A 15927-nucleotide genomic window follows, 5' to 3' on the forward strand; every position below is an offset into this window, starting at 1 on the left:
TTTTATTTTAAATGGGAAACAACCCTAGGGCCCCAATCTAGGATGTGCTTCCAATCTGGTATAGGAGCTCCATGCCAGTTTCCTGCCAAAAATTGCCCCCTCCTGGGTTCTCTTTGCACCCAAAAGTGCTGTTTCCTGTGAGTAACACCAAGGGGGCACGGGGGGGGGGGGGCATAGCCACTGTGGAACAATTAGCACATTGTTCCTTCCAAGTCAGGGCTACACAGCTGCTCTTTTTTCAGATAAAAGTGACCGATTTAAGCATGCTGTTTCAAAAAGTGTAAATAATGTTAGGGTGTGGTTTGGCTCTGAGTGTTTCATGATCATTCACTTCTGTCATGTCATCTGTGCACATTTAACAGCAGGAGGTGCCTGCCCTGATGAGCTTACCATCTTAGTTTCAGTAACACAGAAGAACTAATAACAATCATTTCAAAAATGCAGAAGAGCAAGGGGAGAAGCCTAGACAACAGGGAGTGAATATACACAATTAATATTTGGGTCCCTCCAGACTTACTTTTTATTGGGCATTGATGATCATGATGTTTTTAGAGTGGTTATAAGCTTTCAATATAGTTTGTGCCTGCAAAAGTTTTTAGGGGGGATATACTGCTTGGTTTCCCATTGGTGCATATCCCATAAAGGTAAAGGGTAAAGGGACCCCTGACCATTAGGTCCAGTTGTGACTAAGCCGCTTCTGGCGAACCAGAGCAGCGCACGGAAATGCCATTTACCTTCCTGCCAGAGCGGTACCTATTTATCTACTTGTACTTTGATGTGCTTTTGAACTGCTAGGTTGGCAGGAGCAGGGACCAAGCAACGGGAGCTCACCCCATCGCGGGGATTCGAACCACAGACCTTCTGATCGGCAAGTCCTAGGCTCTGTGGTTTAGACCACAGCGCCACCCATGTCCCATAGCTTCCTGCTAAAATCCTGTAGATTTCTATATCAGAAATGTTCCGGGGATGTGCATGTGTCTTCCTTTGTTACACTCTACTGGAAAACTGCACCTACAGGTGGCAATCATGCAATAACATTGAGGAAGCATGAGCAGATGACTAATAAAGTGGAATGACATGTCGATGGCCGAATATAAATTCACCACCAGATCCATTACCATTGCATCAATGACATCTTTTGGAATATACCCCACTCCCAGTCACCTGGAGAACAGGAGTCTAGAGTGGCCCTTTGTTTTGCTTTGCACTAAGGAGGAAGGAGTTAAACCAAATATTTCATTTCCAACAACTACATTCTGATTAGCAGCCGGAGTCACTTCAGGCAAATAAGGTGATTATGAATGAACCATTTGCACATCAGAAAGTTGTGGCAGTGTGGAAGCAAGAACTCCTGAGGATCGCAGTCTACTGTAGCAACTCACAGTCAAACCATTTTTTAAGCCCATCGTTGCTGGAATCCAGTTGAGTTCAGCATTTTAGACCTCTAACTTTAAAAATAAAATAAAAAATCCATACAAATTCCCTTCCAGTTTATTCAGTAAATCTAGTTTGTCATCATTTCATCTGTGATCTTCATTTGCTTATACCGCCAAATAATTCTGCAGATACTTTATTAGTTTGGGTCAGCTGATGTTAACTATAGGCTAATGCAAAAAGGAAAAAGGGGAAAATGACCAGAATAACATGTTTGTATTACAGCTCTTCCTCCATGATAGGGATGGGCAAATCTGCCCACTTCAGTTTCTCAATTTTTCATTTTTCTAGTATTAAGTTCTCCATTTTGCCACATCAGTCTTCAATTTTTAAAAAATATGCAAATCCATCAGCATTTTAGTGTGAACTTCTCTTAATATATATCTTGCATAACGATTTCTTCCATTGTAATGCATTTTGTTATTTTGAATAATGTATGCATTTTTGTGCATCTTTTACCACAGTAAAGGCATTTTTATGCACTTTGTTGGCTGGAGAGTGGTGCTGCAAAATGTGGAGATATGCAGAGATTCTGAGAAATTTGATTCCCCGCACCCTGCACATTTTAATGCAAAATCACCTAATTCACACTTCTTGAACCAATACGCAAACTGAAACATAGTTATCTTTTGAAAACTGCACTGGGATTCACAAATTTTGGGATGCAGTTTCCTCCAAGCAAACAATATGTACAAAAATGCAGTTGTTAGGTGAAAGTGCAAAAAAATATATGCAAATATAAATTAAATTAGCATACAAAAATGCATAGCATTGGGGAAATTACTTGCAAAAATGTGTATTTTCATCAAAAGGGCTTACAAATATATATTGATGATGAGAAACTCACACTAAAATGCTGACAAATGTTCACAAGGATTATTTTATTATATTTTATTTGCAAATTTCTGCAGAAACATGGAGAACTGAATTCAAGACTGGCGAAACACTGAGATACATTGGAATTCATCCATCCCTAGACTATAAGGCACAATAGGATTATTATGGTGGATTTCCACAGTCTAGATACAGTCTACAAAAATGCTTGGAAATTCTGCACTCTGTGGTATAATATAGCACAATGCCATTTTAAAATAGTATATGAACAAGATATCTTTCTTTGTCACTCAAATCAATTCTACTTTTTTTTCTAAAAGTGTTGAACCAAACCTCTGAACTGCTGCATAAATCATTAAGCGGCATTCACACTAACTTTTTAACAGGCATTTTAAAAGAAAGGGATGCCACATTAATTTTATATACGCTAGTAATATTTCATTGCATTCAAACTTTCCTGCCTAGGCTTTATCTCGTAGCCAATTCTAATTTATTGCTTAAGAGAAAAAAAATCTATCATGATAATGACGTATTTAGAAACAGCTGTTGGCAAAGGATTTTGTGTAGAAGAAAAAAAGAATTTCAGAGAAGAAACCACTACAAAATTGTTTTTGCCTGTTCTGGTTATGATGTTCTATGGAACATGGGAAATAGAGAATGGTAGCCATGTCTCTGGTACCTGAATGTAGACTTAGAGCAGACCTCCCCAAGGTGGCACCTTCCAAATGTTGTTGGACTTCATTTCCCATCAACCCCACCCAGCTTGGCCAATGGTCTGAGATGATGAGAGTTGTAGTCCAACATCATCTTGAAGGCATGGACTTGGGAAAGTCTGTGTTGGAGGAATGGAAAGGGAATTTGCAAAGCCTTCCTTTCTCCATCATTTGTGGCACACCAACAACTCCTTCAAAATCAAAATGACACATATGTACGCACATGTTGTGCGCGCACACACACTTTGTGCAGAAAGTCAGCTAATTTGACTTAAACATAGGGAAAACTGCCAGATCAGGTAGCATGACAGAAAAGGTGTTCAATAACAGTATTATTAGAATATTAAAATTGAAACACCAATCTTTGAAGGGATAGCACTTTATGATTCCAATTGTGGATAATTTAGATGGTTACCACTAAGAGGGAAAAATACTTCACATCTCTGTGCACTGGTGTTGTAGTGCTAAATTTTGAAATGCAGGATCTTATCATAACAGCCCCCAAGGCTATTGCCTAAGAAGAGTTAGTCCAAAAATGTGAGCAGTTGTGTTCATCCACACACCAAAGAGCAGCAGAACATAGCATAATGTCCAACTGATTTGAATCAGCAATCCTATGCATTAAACTTAGTGGTGCATTCTTCTGATTTCGTTGGTTCAACTTGCAAAAACATTGATCTTTTAATCTAAGTTCTTCAGCCAACTGAAATGCAAACTTGAGCTTCTACACTGACAAGCAAACAATCTTGCAGATAAGAGTTGACTTTTAAACTACTAGCTTGAAGTAGGAACCCCCGTCAAAGAAGAGGCAGGGAAGTATCTAGCCTCTACTTGATTATTTTCCAACTTCTTCTATGCTAATCTAGAAAGAAAAAAAGAAAAAAGTCTCATTCACTTGCCAGGATGGGGGTGGTCGTAAACCACCCTGTGATCTTTGGATGAAGGGCGATATAAAGGTAAAGGTAAAAGCTCCCCTGACTGTTAGGTCCAGTTGCGGACAACACTGGGGTTGCGGTGCTCATCTCGCTTTATTGGCCGAGGGAGCCGGCGTACAGCTTCCGGGTCATGTGGCCAGCATGACTAAGCCGCTTCTGGCGAACCAGAGCAGCGCACGGAAACGCCGTTTACCTTCCCACCGGAGTGGTACCTATTTATCTACTTGCACTTTGACGTGCTTTCAAACTGCTAGGTTGGCAGGAGCTGGGACTGAGCAATGGGAGAAATTTAATAAATAATGATGATGATGATGATGATCATCATCATAATACTATATTAAACCCTTAAAGGAAGTCATAATTACATGGAGCATCTATTGTTTAAGAGTGAAAAGTGGGTGAATGATGGAAACACATTTCCTCTCCCCCCCTCTGCTTCCTAGGAGAAGAGAGGGTTAAGCTGCCATGCATTAAAAGCAATGATTTTATGTTGAGGTCTCCAAGTCAGTGAATTTACATTTCATAAGAACACCCTGAGGGGCTTTCAGCTACTTTGCTTATAATGGTAGACAGATACATTTGCGGCAGAGAAGGCACAGCTTTGGGTCTGAGCATGGCCTCCCACCGCAGCCAGCCTCCTCATGGCACACATGTGCGAAGGGTGACTTACTTTTAAGTGGATAATGTGCACAGACACTTTTATGTGTTAGCTGGGAATAGCGCTCAGTAAAAAGAATCTGACTGTAATTACCAATAACGAGGATATAAATTTCGGGGCCCCGCTTTCTTAGCTGAATTGTGCTCACATTTTTAAAGCATTTACATTTTGCAGTTGCTGTATTTACAGCTTGACTGGAAGGAGCCTCGTTTTTCATCCACGCTGGATGATTTTAACTCTTTGGCCAAGGAGATGCTCCTCCTCTCTTCCCCTTCATTAGGGTTTCCAACAATTTCGATTCTATTTTTAGATGGTGAGCCCATGGGGCATAGAGATTGGGCTCCTAGAACATCACCTAGCACATAGTAGGCATTTGACAGACAAAAAGTAACAGGATTATGATGCAGTCATAGCAATGAGGCGTATGCAGACGTTGCCCTCCCCATGTGTTCACTGAACACACAGAAGACAGATAGGTTCACCCTAAATCTCAGCATCCGCACTGACCTCTTTCCTTGACCTCTGCACATTCAACGTTAGTATGAAAGGGGCTCCATGTGTGATCAGGAACTCGGGAGATCTTAGGGTTCCTGATTTCACAGAGGTTTCAAGAACTGCTAGACCTCCCTCCATGAACCTTTTAACTGAAGGTGACAGTTTCTCTGTGAAGTACCCTGTGACTCCGCACAGCCAGGGTGGCCATTGGATCCTCTGAAACAAGAAAGAGAAGTATTTTTGTTCCACTTGGCCCTTGCTTGAGTAACTTTGTTTTACATAGCCTTGGTTGTTCATTGGTCATGACTTCTGTCTTGCTCTTGGATTCTGCCTTCTGGTTTCTCCTCCCATTTTGTTCCTGATGGTTTGTGCCTTGACCCTGCTTCCTAATTTGCCCTGTGGCTCTGATGTATTCTCCATTCATGTCTATTGGCTGGTTCCAGAGCTTTTAGCTGCCCATGACCCAGCCCTAATAAGCAAGGGTCATGTCAACAGCTCAGGACCACAGCCCTTCAAGGATAGTGTCTCCTGATATGAATGGACCCAGACCCTGGGATCATCATCTGAAGCCTTTCTTTCAGTCCCTCAACCATGAGAGGTCTGGAGGGTAGCAACATGAAAACAGGCCTTTTCTGTGATGATTCCCTGTTTGTGGAATGCTTTCCCCAGGGAGGTTTGCCTGGCACTTTCATTACATTTTGCCAGGCTGATTACCATCCTATGGCCTTTTAAAGTGTGTGGGAGGACGGTTATTGGGTCATTTTTGTTTTGCTATATATTTTATGTTCTCCTTTTATACTCTTATGTTGTGAACAGCTCTGTGATCTTCGGATGAAAGGAAGTGTACAAATTTAATTAATAAAGAAAAAATGCAGCTCAGTGTTAGAGCATCAGCTTTGTGTGCAAGAAGCTCCTACATTAGGTTCAGTCCCCAGCATCTCCAGGTAGGACTGGGGGAGACAACAGCCAGAAGCTCTGGAGAGTCACTGTTAGTAAGTGTAGAGAGTACTGACCTTGATGGACCAATGGTTTGACTGAGTGTAAGGCAGTTTCCTATGTCTGGAGGGCCAGACAGAGAAGCTTTGAGGGCCATATTCAGCCTCTGGGACTGAGGTTCCCCACTCCTACCATAGTCCACTTTCCAACACAGCTTGAATGCTACACACCAATTTGTTCTCTCTTCTCCACTCCCCACACCATTATTGCAGCTACTAGAGTACATGTGACCATTCTTAGGCTTACTTCCAAGCATAGCAAAGTACTGGAAGAGTGGAATGAATGAATGAATGAATGGCAGAACAGGTACCACAGAACCACAGAAGCTACTGTCTGCAGAAATAATCAGTATCTGCTACAATGTTGCGGGGACACACACACACACACACACACAGATCCAGTTTTCACCTAAAGAAAAAATATACTCACTAATAGATTCATATCTATTAGTTCACAACTATTCAAGTGAGAGCTTGCCAGGGTAAAGGCGGAAATGTAAATCATCTCCCCCCCCCCAAAAAAATCTCAAGGCAGTGGCTTTTTCATCTTTTGTTCAATCAAGATCCTGTGAAGATACTTTTATAAAGAGCACAAGAAAGGCTGTATTTTGCAGGGCCCCAGAGCTGTTTCTCCATCTTACTGCTATGCACTTTTTGACAGACTACCGGTCCCTAAGTCATTTGCATTCCCCTTGTTTTAGGCTGAAGGATTTCTGATTTTTCATGCGGCAAGCCAACTGTATGTGTTCCTCAAGAAAACAGTACAAAATCGACACTCTAAAGTCCTTTGCACAGTCTTTATATTGAGGGCAACTGGGAAGGTGGTCTACAGGTGACTATTGTAATGACATTTCCTTCCATTCCCAATGATCAACAAGTCCTGATCTTTGAGTAATTTAGTTTGGGCAGCAAAACAATGCAGCGTTTTCTTTCCTGCTTGTGTTGTCGGGACCTAAACATTGACCCAATGTGCAGCAGCTGTGAAAAAGGCACTCTCCAGGCTAGGAATCATTAGGGAAGCAATAAAAATAAAAAATCAGTACAATAACACCTTTAAGAAAATGGATGCCATACTTGGCATTCTGCATATAGTTCTGGTCATTGCATCTTAACAAAGGTGGTTGTTGAGCTGCTAAAGGTGCAAAAAAGGGAAGATGATTGTTGCTGAATATTCAGCAACTTGCTGAATGAAGCTGAGCATTGAAAGATGGAATGCAGATAAAAGAAAGTACTTTTTCATGCAGGACATTCTGAAACTCGCTCCCATAGGATATACTGTGACAGCCACCAATTTAAAACAAAAAGAATTCCTTCCAGTAGCACCTTAAAGACCAACTAAGTTAGTTCTTGGTATGAGCTTTCGTGTGCATGCACACTTCTTCCGATACCATGTTTTGACTCTGGCAGACCAACACAGCTACCTATCTGTAAACAGCCACCAATTTAGATAGCTTTAAAAAATGACCTCACCTTGCCAACAAAGGTCCGTATAGTTAAAGCTATGGTTTTCCCAGTAGTGATGTATGGAAGTGAGAGTTGGACCATAAAGAAGGCTGATCGCCGAAGAATTGATGCTTTTGAATTATGGTGCTGGAGGAGACTCTTAAGAGTCCCATGGACTGCAAGAAGATCAAACCTATTCATTCTGAAGGAAATCAGCCCTGAGTGCTCACTGGAAAGACAGATCCTGAAGCTGAGGCTCCAGTACTTTGGCCACCTCATGAGAAGAGAAGACTCCCTGGATAAGACCCTGATGTTGGGAAAGATGGAGGGCACAAGGAGAAGGGGATGACAGAGGATGAGATGGTTGGATAGTGTTCTTGAAGCTACCAGCATGAGTTTGACCAAACTGTGGGAGGCAGTGGAAGACAGGAGTGCCTGGCGTGCTCTGGTCCATGGGGTCACGAAGAGTCAGACACGACTAAACGACTAAACAACAACAACAACGAGTGCTCTGATGGGTTTCACAGTCTATGATTACCACTACGGGACTGGGAAATGAAGCTACTTGTGCTGGGCAGAACTGTTAAGACAATTGTCGTGCCCCGTACAATGTTGATTCTACTTCTGTGAAAGCAAATCCCTCAAAGTTAATGATTTAATTTCCCCCAATGCTAATAATACCATTTTCAGTAGTTTCATCCTGGCACAGAACAAGAATTTCCAGGATATGGGTTCTCGGCTCTTTTTAGTGCATTATTCTATTTAGCAGGTCTAATGATGACATTCCATTCAAAATTAAACACTTAGGAAGATTGGCAGGAAACGCTAAAGTAGGAAATGCCTTTTTGTGCTTTCCCCCCCTCCACCCAAAAAAGGAACGGAAATGAAGAAAACCAAATGAAAGTTTTCTTCAGCGTATTAAAAGCGCACAGCTAGATGAGGAATTGGCAGGGCCATTAAGGGTAGGAAGGAATGGGTCGTCAGTGACAAATGAAGACAGTATTACTGAGAGACTGGATGAGTATTTGTGCCCGAGTCTTTATGAAAGAAGCTTAAGGTCATGTCCCGGATATTGGGATCCATTTTTTGGAAATGTTTATGATCACGCCAGGGCAGATTGTCAAGCAATTAGAACTATTACCGTAATTAGAACTGTTAAGCGCTGACAGGGCACGAGGCCCCAGATTAACTGTATTTCAGAATTGTAAAAGGAAATATCAATGAAAGCAAGAAAGTCTTTAGTAGGGGTGCTTAATAACTCATTAAAGAGAAAGCTGTTCTGCTGCATGCATATAAAGCAGCCTGGCTAGGTTAAGAGCACAAGTTCTCATATATGAAGCAACCTTAAAGAGAGTCAGATAGTTGATCTATCCAGCCTGGTACTGGCTACTCTGACCAGCAGCCGATCTCTCACATCACAGGCAAAGGTCTTCTCCAGTCTTGTTAACTAGTATTGGTGCCATAGATTGAACCTGGGACTTTCTGCATTAAAAAAAAATGGCCGGCCCATTCCCATGTGGCAACCCTCTGATGTGTACTCACATAAGCCTCCATCATGCAATACATACATGGAGGAAAGTACTGCTCCACCAACTTCAGTCTGTCCTTCAGCCAGCCACCACCTGCCTGCTTTCTTACTTACCGCCAGTCCAGGGAGTGGCACTGCCTAACAGATTCCTCTCTTTAGTCTCAGTGTTATCCCTATAGAACTCAGCAGGGGTGAGGATGGGGACAAACCTAACTGGCTGTGCCTCTGGCGCCACCTGCTGTTGGCCTCCCTCCCTCCTGTCCCACTGGCCACCAGCCACCACTGCCTCCAGTAAAGGGGAAATGCTGAGCAGATCCCTTTCTGATGATATTCATCAGTGATCAGACTCACGCAGAAGCTGGCAATCTTTCAGGCACCCTGCAGCCAAGGGTTTAAATTATCCTAACCAGCACTTTGAATTGATCTCAGATTCCCAAACTGGAATCAGTGCACAGTGGTAGCTCAGGTTACAGACATTTCAGGTTACAGACTCCACTAACCCAGGAATAGTACCTCGGGTTAAGAACTTTACCTCAGGATGAGAACAGAAATCGTGCGGCGGTGTCGCGGCAGTAGCGGGAGGCCCCATTAGCTAAAGTGGTACCTCAGGTTAAGAACAGTTTCAGGTTAAGAATGGACCTACAGAACGAATTCAGTTCTTAACCCAAGGTACCACTGTACTTGGGAAAACTTCAGAGTCACCCCTGCACCACCCTCATGCAGTTTCTATTCTCCAAAGGCAGTCCCATGTAGAACACTTTGCAGTACAGTAATCTAGCCTACATAGAATATACTGTAGTAGTCTCTGAAACAAAAAAGTTTTTGTTTTGTTTTTTGCAGTACCAGAGTAATCTGCAGGCTGCTAAAGGGTAAAGGGACCCCTGACCATTAGGTCCAGTTGTGACTGACTCTGGGGTTGCAGCGCTCATCTCGCTTTTTTCACCAAGGGAACTGGCGTACAGCTTCCGGGTCATGTGGCCAGCATGACTAAGCCGCTTCTGGCGAACCAGAGCAGCACACAGAAATGCCGTTTACCTTCCCGCCGGAGTGGTACCTATTTTTCTACTTGCACTTTGACGTGCTTTCGAACTGCTAGGTTGGCAGGAGTAGGGACCGAACAACGGGAGCTCACCCCATCGCGGGGATTTGAAATGCCAACCTTCTGATCGGCAAGTCCTAGGCTCTGTGGTTTAACCCACAGCGCCACCCACGGTTCCCACAGGCTGCTAAGTTATAAACTAATTCATGTTTTTGAACAGTATTCAGAAACCCTCCCCAAAATACATGGCAATTTTCCAGTCAGGTTGTTACATGCACTACAGTGGTCTTATGCCACAACATAGAGAAACAATCCTTTGTTTATTCCTACTTATATGGAAAAACTCCCCCCCCCCCCATTTATTGAATATCTTCTCTTGGCCTAAAAAAAGTCACTTCTGGGTCACAGGTAGCTAAGTTATTATTGTAAAACAAATTTAGAAGAGATTGGGCTTTTTATTTAGAAATACAATTTCAAAATAAGTTTCTGAATTTATTAGAGACTAACATGAAAACATACCCTGACCATCCAAAAAACACAATTTCTACCGTCTCCCTCAAAACATGCAAAGCCATTTAAAGCGGCTTCCTCTAAAAAATGATCAAAATTGCCTCTCGCCATGAGAAATCCACTCTGCTTCCACAATATCATTGCAGCCCAGGGCCCTCCAAATTTACCATGTCCAATTAAAATCATGAAATTAAAATCTGGATTAAGCATCCAAGCAAAACCTTTCCAGATGGGTATATATATTATCTCTCTGTCATTATTGCTTAAGTATAAATCCCAAGCACTTATCTGAGCAATGCACTTACAGACAAAATTGTACAGCGTCCATGGGCGTGAGGCAAAAGCGAAAAGCAAAATGGGTGGGGTTGCTAGCCCCTGCCTCAGCAGCTGAAGGATAAAACATATGGTATCTCTAGGAGTGGTGAGAAACCTCAGTCCCAGGAGGGAAATGCAAGTCTCCAGCCCTCTCCACCAAGCCCTCTACCCAGGCAATGTCCCCAATGAGGCGTCTGCTGCTCTTCTGGCTTACCAACAGAGCAGGTCACTGGTGCCTAGAAAGTCACCTTGAGTCCCTGTCATGGAAAAAGGTGGGGTATAAATAAATAATACAATCATCCTGAGATGGTAGAAGGGGGACAAGGCAGAGGGTGCTCAGCATTGTGTGGGCAGTGGAGCCAGTCTGATGCTCCCAGGGCTGCATCTATGCTGTTACCACACCGCTCCAAGCTCTCACTGCCTTGCCCCTAGTTTCTCAGGCCACATGCACAACATGCATTCAAAGGACTGTGATATCACTTTAAATAGCCATGGCTTCCCCAATTTTAGGAACTAGTTTGCTTAGGGTGTGGAGAGTTGTTAGGAGACCCTCCTATTTCCTGCCCAGAGCTACACTTCCTAGAGTTCTCTGGGAGGAAAAGTTGATAATAAACTACTCTAGGAATTGTAGTTCCGCCAGAAGAATAGGAGTGTCCGAATGATTCCCAACAGGACAAATATATGGCTGCTTCTGATGTGTGAGCTCCATTCTGAAAAACTGAAACATACATGATCTTTTCTAACATATGCATTAAAAATAATAATTAAAAATCCAATTTGGTGGAATGGATGCATTTTTGCAAGCAATTTTATCTCTTATAATGTAGTTGTGTACATTATTTTCATTAATAGAGGCATACTTGCGCATGTTGGGGTTGAATGGAATCCTAACAAAATTCAGCTGAGTACAAATGTCAAAGGATTGCTGTCATTGTTTCAGGAAGTGCAAATTAAATGGGTTTGTGCAAAAATTCAAACTGGATGGATTGCTTCCCCATGACCCTCAGTGACATCAGTAGCTGCCCTTTACTCCAGAAATAACCTGACAGCCCATCATGATGCAAAGAGACATTGGGAAAGAATCGCTTGGCAGGAAGAGAATAGTGTTTATACCTTTATCTTGCCAGCTTGGTGTTCCGGATTCTTGATGTCCCAGATTTTGTTCAGATACATTTATATTTCACAGATGACCATTGCAGTCCCTTGGTTTCAAGCCTTGGTTGATAGCCAAAATGGGAAGGAGAGCGCTCTCTCTATCGGCTTCTTCCTCTTCCCAGCTATCTTTTTATTGCTTCCTTCCCTCATTATTCTTCTTAAAGACAGACTTAGAAAGAAATTTAGTATCTTTGTGACTTTAATCATTATTCATTTCATCCCCCTCCTTATTTATTAATAATCCCATACTTCTCCTGGTGATATATTTATACATTCCGTTCACATTCCTTGAGGAACCTTTTGCTTGAAAAAGAAGAAGAAAGAAAGCTTTTCATAATGCATAAAAATGCTAACTGCTTTTAAAAGATTGCTAAAGAATGTTTCCTTTGCTTAAAAAAATAGCATTCAGTGAACTTGCACGCACACACACACTGTTTTGCACAGAGACACTAAAGAATATTGTAGCACCTTAGAAGGCTATAAATAAGGGAGGGATGGAGAACCTCTGGCCCTCCAGATGTTGTGGGACTGTAGCTCTCATCATCCCCAGCCAGCATGGACAATGATCAGGGATAATGGGAGCTGTAGTCCAGCAACATCCGGGGGACTAGAGGTTTGTCTTAACATATATACAGTAAGTATATATGTGTGTGTGTGTGTGTGTGTGTGTGTGTGTGTGTGTGTGTGTAAACATAGATAATGGGGCAGTCATCTGTTTAAATAACTCTTCACTGATTGTTCATATGAGGTTTACAATCCAATTATGGATGCTTACTCAGAAGTAAGCCTCACTGTGTTCAATGGGTCTCATTCTCTAGCTTTTACAGTTCCATCATAGTCAATTAACCAGTCAGTTAAGTTAAGTTTACATAAGTAGTTGTTGAAAGAATTTTTTAAAAAATACTTTAAATGTGCCAATTAATTCAGCAGAGGCCCCATTGTTAGTAGTTATGCACAAACTAACTCCATTGCATTTCAGCTGCACAAACTCAGATGAATCTCTTCTGCAGTTCAAGATCTCACATTCCAAATTTTGAATCAAAGCTGAATATTATCGTATGTGCATTACTGAAATGCATCTTAGACAGTATACTGTGCTCACTGTTCTGGGAATTAAGCATAGTGAACTCAGTGAGACTGCTTTCTCAGCTGACGTGTACAGGATTGCCCTACTGGAAAGGTGGCGCATTAGTGACAACATTCCTCACCCACACCTGTGTGGCATAATGTCACATGTCATGACACAGTGTTCTCAAATTAGCTATTGTCACATGTGCTTTGTTTGCAAAGCGATTGACATGGAGCCACAGGTGGACAGGAGCAACAGCAATGTCACCTGCAATAAATTTCAGTTCTAATAATGAACATATTTCAATTTCAACACATCTGAGTCAAGGCATGTTATATTCACAGGTTAGATTTGTAGCATGAACTTGACTGATTATGGAATTTTGAATCAATTGAATTTAAATGTTGTTAATCAATTAATCTGGCCAGCTAATCTACCTAATGCTGCAGCCTTGAATTCTAGGTAATTAATCTTGTAAACTGCCCTGGAATCAATTTTGACAAAGGATGGTATATACAGTTTTATCTATTTATTAATTAATTACAGAAATATGGGGAGAGGGAGAAGGAAGGAGAGAATCATAGAATTGTAGTGTTGGATGGAACCCAGAAGATCATCTAGTTCAACTCCCTGCAATACAGGAACATGCAGCTGTCCCATACAGGGATCGATCCTGCAACCTTGGCATTAACAGCACCACACTGTCACCAACTGAGCATGGCAAGCTTTTGTGGACTGTATACGAAGGTGGGTTTCAATTCAGTGTACATGTAAAGGTGAATCTACCTAATCTGCACTTTACAAGACAACTCAAGAACCGAAACACAGCCATCCTTTGAAATGCACACTTCCCTGAATTTTGCAATATAGTTCTCTAGCCAAGTATTGTATAAAAACATGCATATACTAAAGTGTGCATAGAAATGCATATATTAGTGTAAATAATAATTTAAAATGAATCATATTAGGCAAAAATGCATATGAACACATGTATATTAGGATAAACAAGGATGTGGGTGGCGCTGTGGGACGTGGGTGGTGCTTCTTAGGAGGAGGGCTGTAGATCAGTGGGTAGAGCATCTGCTTTGCATGCAGAAGGTCTCAGGTTCAATCCCAGACATCTCCAGATAGGACAGGGAATGTCCCTTGCCTGAAACCACGAAGAGCTTCTGCCAGTCAGTGTAGAGAATACTGAGCTGGATGAACCAAAAGTCTGCCTCAGTATAAGGCAATTTCCTATGTGATAGTCCTTCAGATATTGAGATAATATTATCATGTCCTTCCCTAGCCTTTTCTTCTCCATGTGAAACAGACTCAGATCTTTGAATGTTTCCTCATCAAACCTTGATATCGTTCCCCTTTGAAATCCACTCCAAACTGTAATGTTGTGTGTTACGGAATTCTCATACATAGACTCTTCATAGAACTAGAGTTTGCAGGGTTCCTTCAATTGATGCAATGAGATTTAGCAGGTGTCAATGAGTTGTGCTGCATTGACCTACATACAGCTGGTTACAGCAAATAACACTAAGCTCAATCGTGGCTTAGTGGGAATGTGCAACCCGCAGAGGAGGTTGTGGCTGCTGCTTGCGTCCTTCTGCTGCTGCACTGCTGTGAGCGCAGCCATGGTTTACCTTCGCATGTTGTATGAACTTGAGCTTGTGGCTTGTCCCCACCAGAAACACATGAGCTGCAAAGTCCAGAACAAACCTTGGTTACAGCTCACGGTTTGTCTGGAAGGAGACAAACCATGACCTCCGATTCAGGTGATGCAATAAGCCAAATATGGGGCATAGAAGCAGGAGTGCAACAACCCTGATCTCCGCTCCAGGTACTCTCACACTGACACTTTTCATGCTAAACCATGGTATGTCTCAGCAGTAGGTGTGAACCAGATCATTGTAAAAGACATCATAATTAATTCACAAGAGGAGGGGGAGGACAACTGCTCAGAAGCTGCTTTAGGCAGCAATCTTTGAAAGCAGATCCCCTTGAACTCAGTGGGACGTAGTTCCAAGTAAACATTCATAGGTTGTGGCCACGCCTAGTATCTCCAGCTCTGTTTGTGATGCGCGACCTGTGCCTTGAACAATCCCATCACAACAGGCAAAAGTGTTTCTCCATGCTGTGGGGGGAAAACTGCAGTCACTGACATTCTGCTTGTCATGTTTTCGTTAAAGACCCAGAGCCTCCACGAGAGGGGGGGGGAGTGACAACCCCACTGTTTAATTATTAGAGCCTGTGGATAGGAACCTGGGAGCAACGTGACAATGTGTGCAGTAACGACACCACAATGAGAGCAAACTAATGTGCCATGAATATTCATCAGGCACAAGCGATTTGTGAGAACTGAATCTAAACAAAAGCAAAACAAGGGCAGAGGAAGCGGGATTTCGCAAACCAAAGCCAAGGCGGTAAAAGTGTAAAAGCAGCACAGCCACCTTTGGCATTGTGATTCACGTGCCACTTCTTTGGCACACCCCCCCCCCCGCAAAACCCCACCACCACCCTTAGTTTTCTGTGCATATGTAACCATTTTAGAACTTCAGGCTGTGTCCGGTTCTGGGCACCACAGTTTAAGAATGCCATTGACCAGTTGTGATGTGTGTGGAGGGACGCTGGTGGCGCTGTGGGTTAAACCACAGAGCCTAGGACTTGCCGATCAGAAGGTCGGGGGTTTGAATCCCCGCGATGGGGTGAGCTCCCGTGGCTCGGTCCCTGCTCCTGCCAAACTAGCAGTTCCAAAGCACTTCAAAGTGCAAGTAGAAAAATAGGTACCCGCTCTGGCGGAAAGGTAAACCGCG

The sequence above is a fragment of the Podarcis melisellensis genome (assembly GCF_964234715.1).
Source record: "Podarcis melisellensis genome assembly, chromosome: 9".
Classification (NCBI taxonomy): domain Eukaryota; kingdom Metazoa; phylum Chordata; class Lepidosauria; order Squamata; family Lacertidae; genus Podarcis; species Podarcis melisellensis.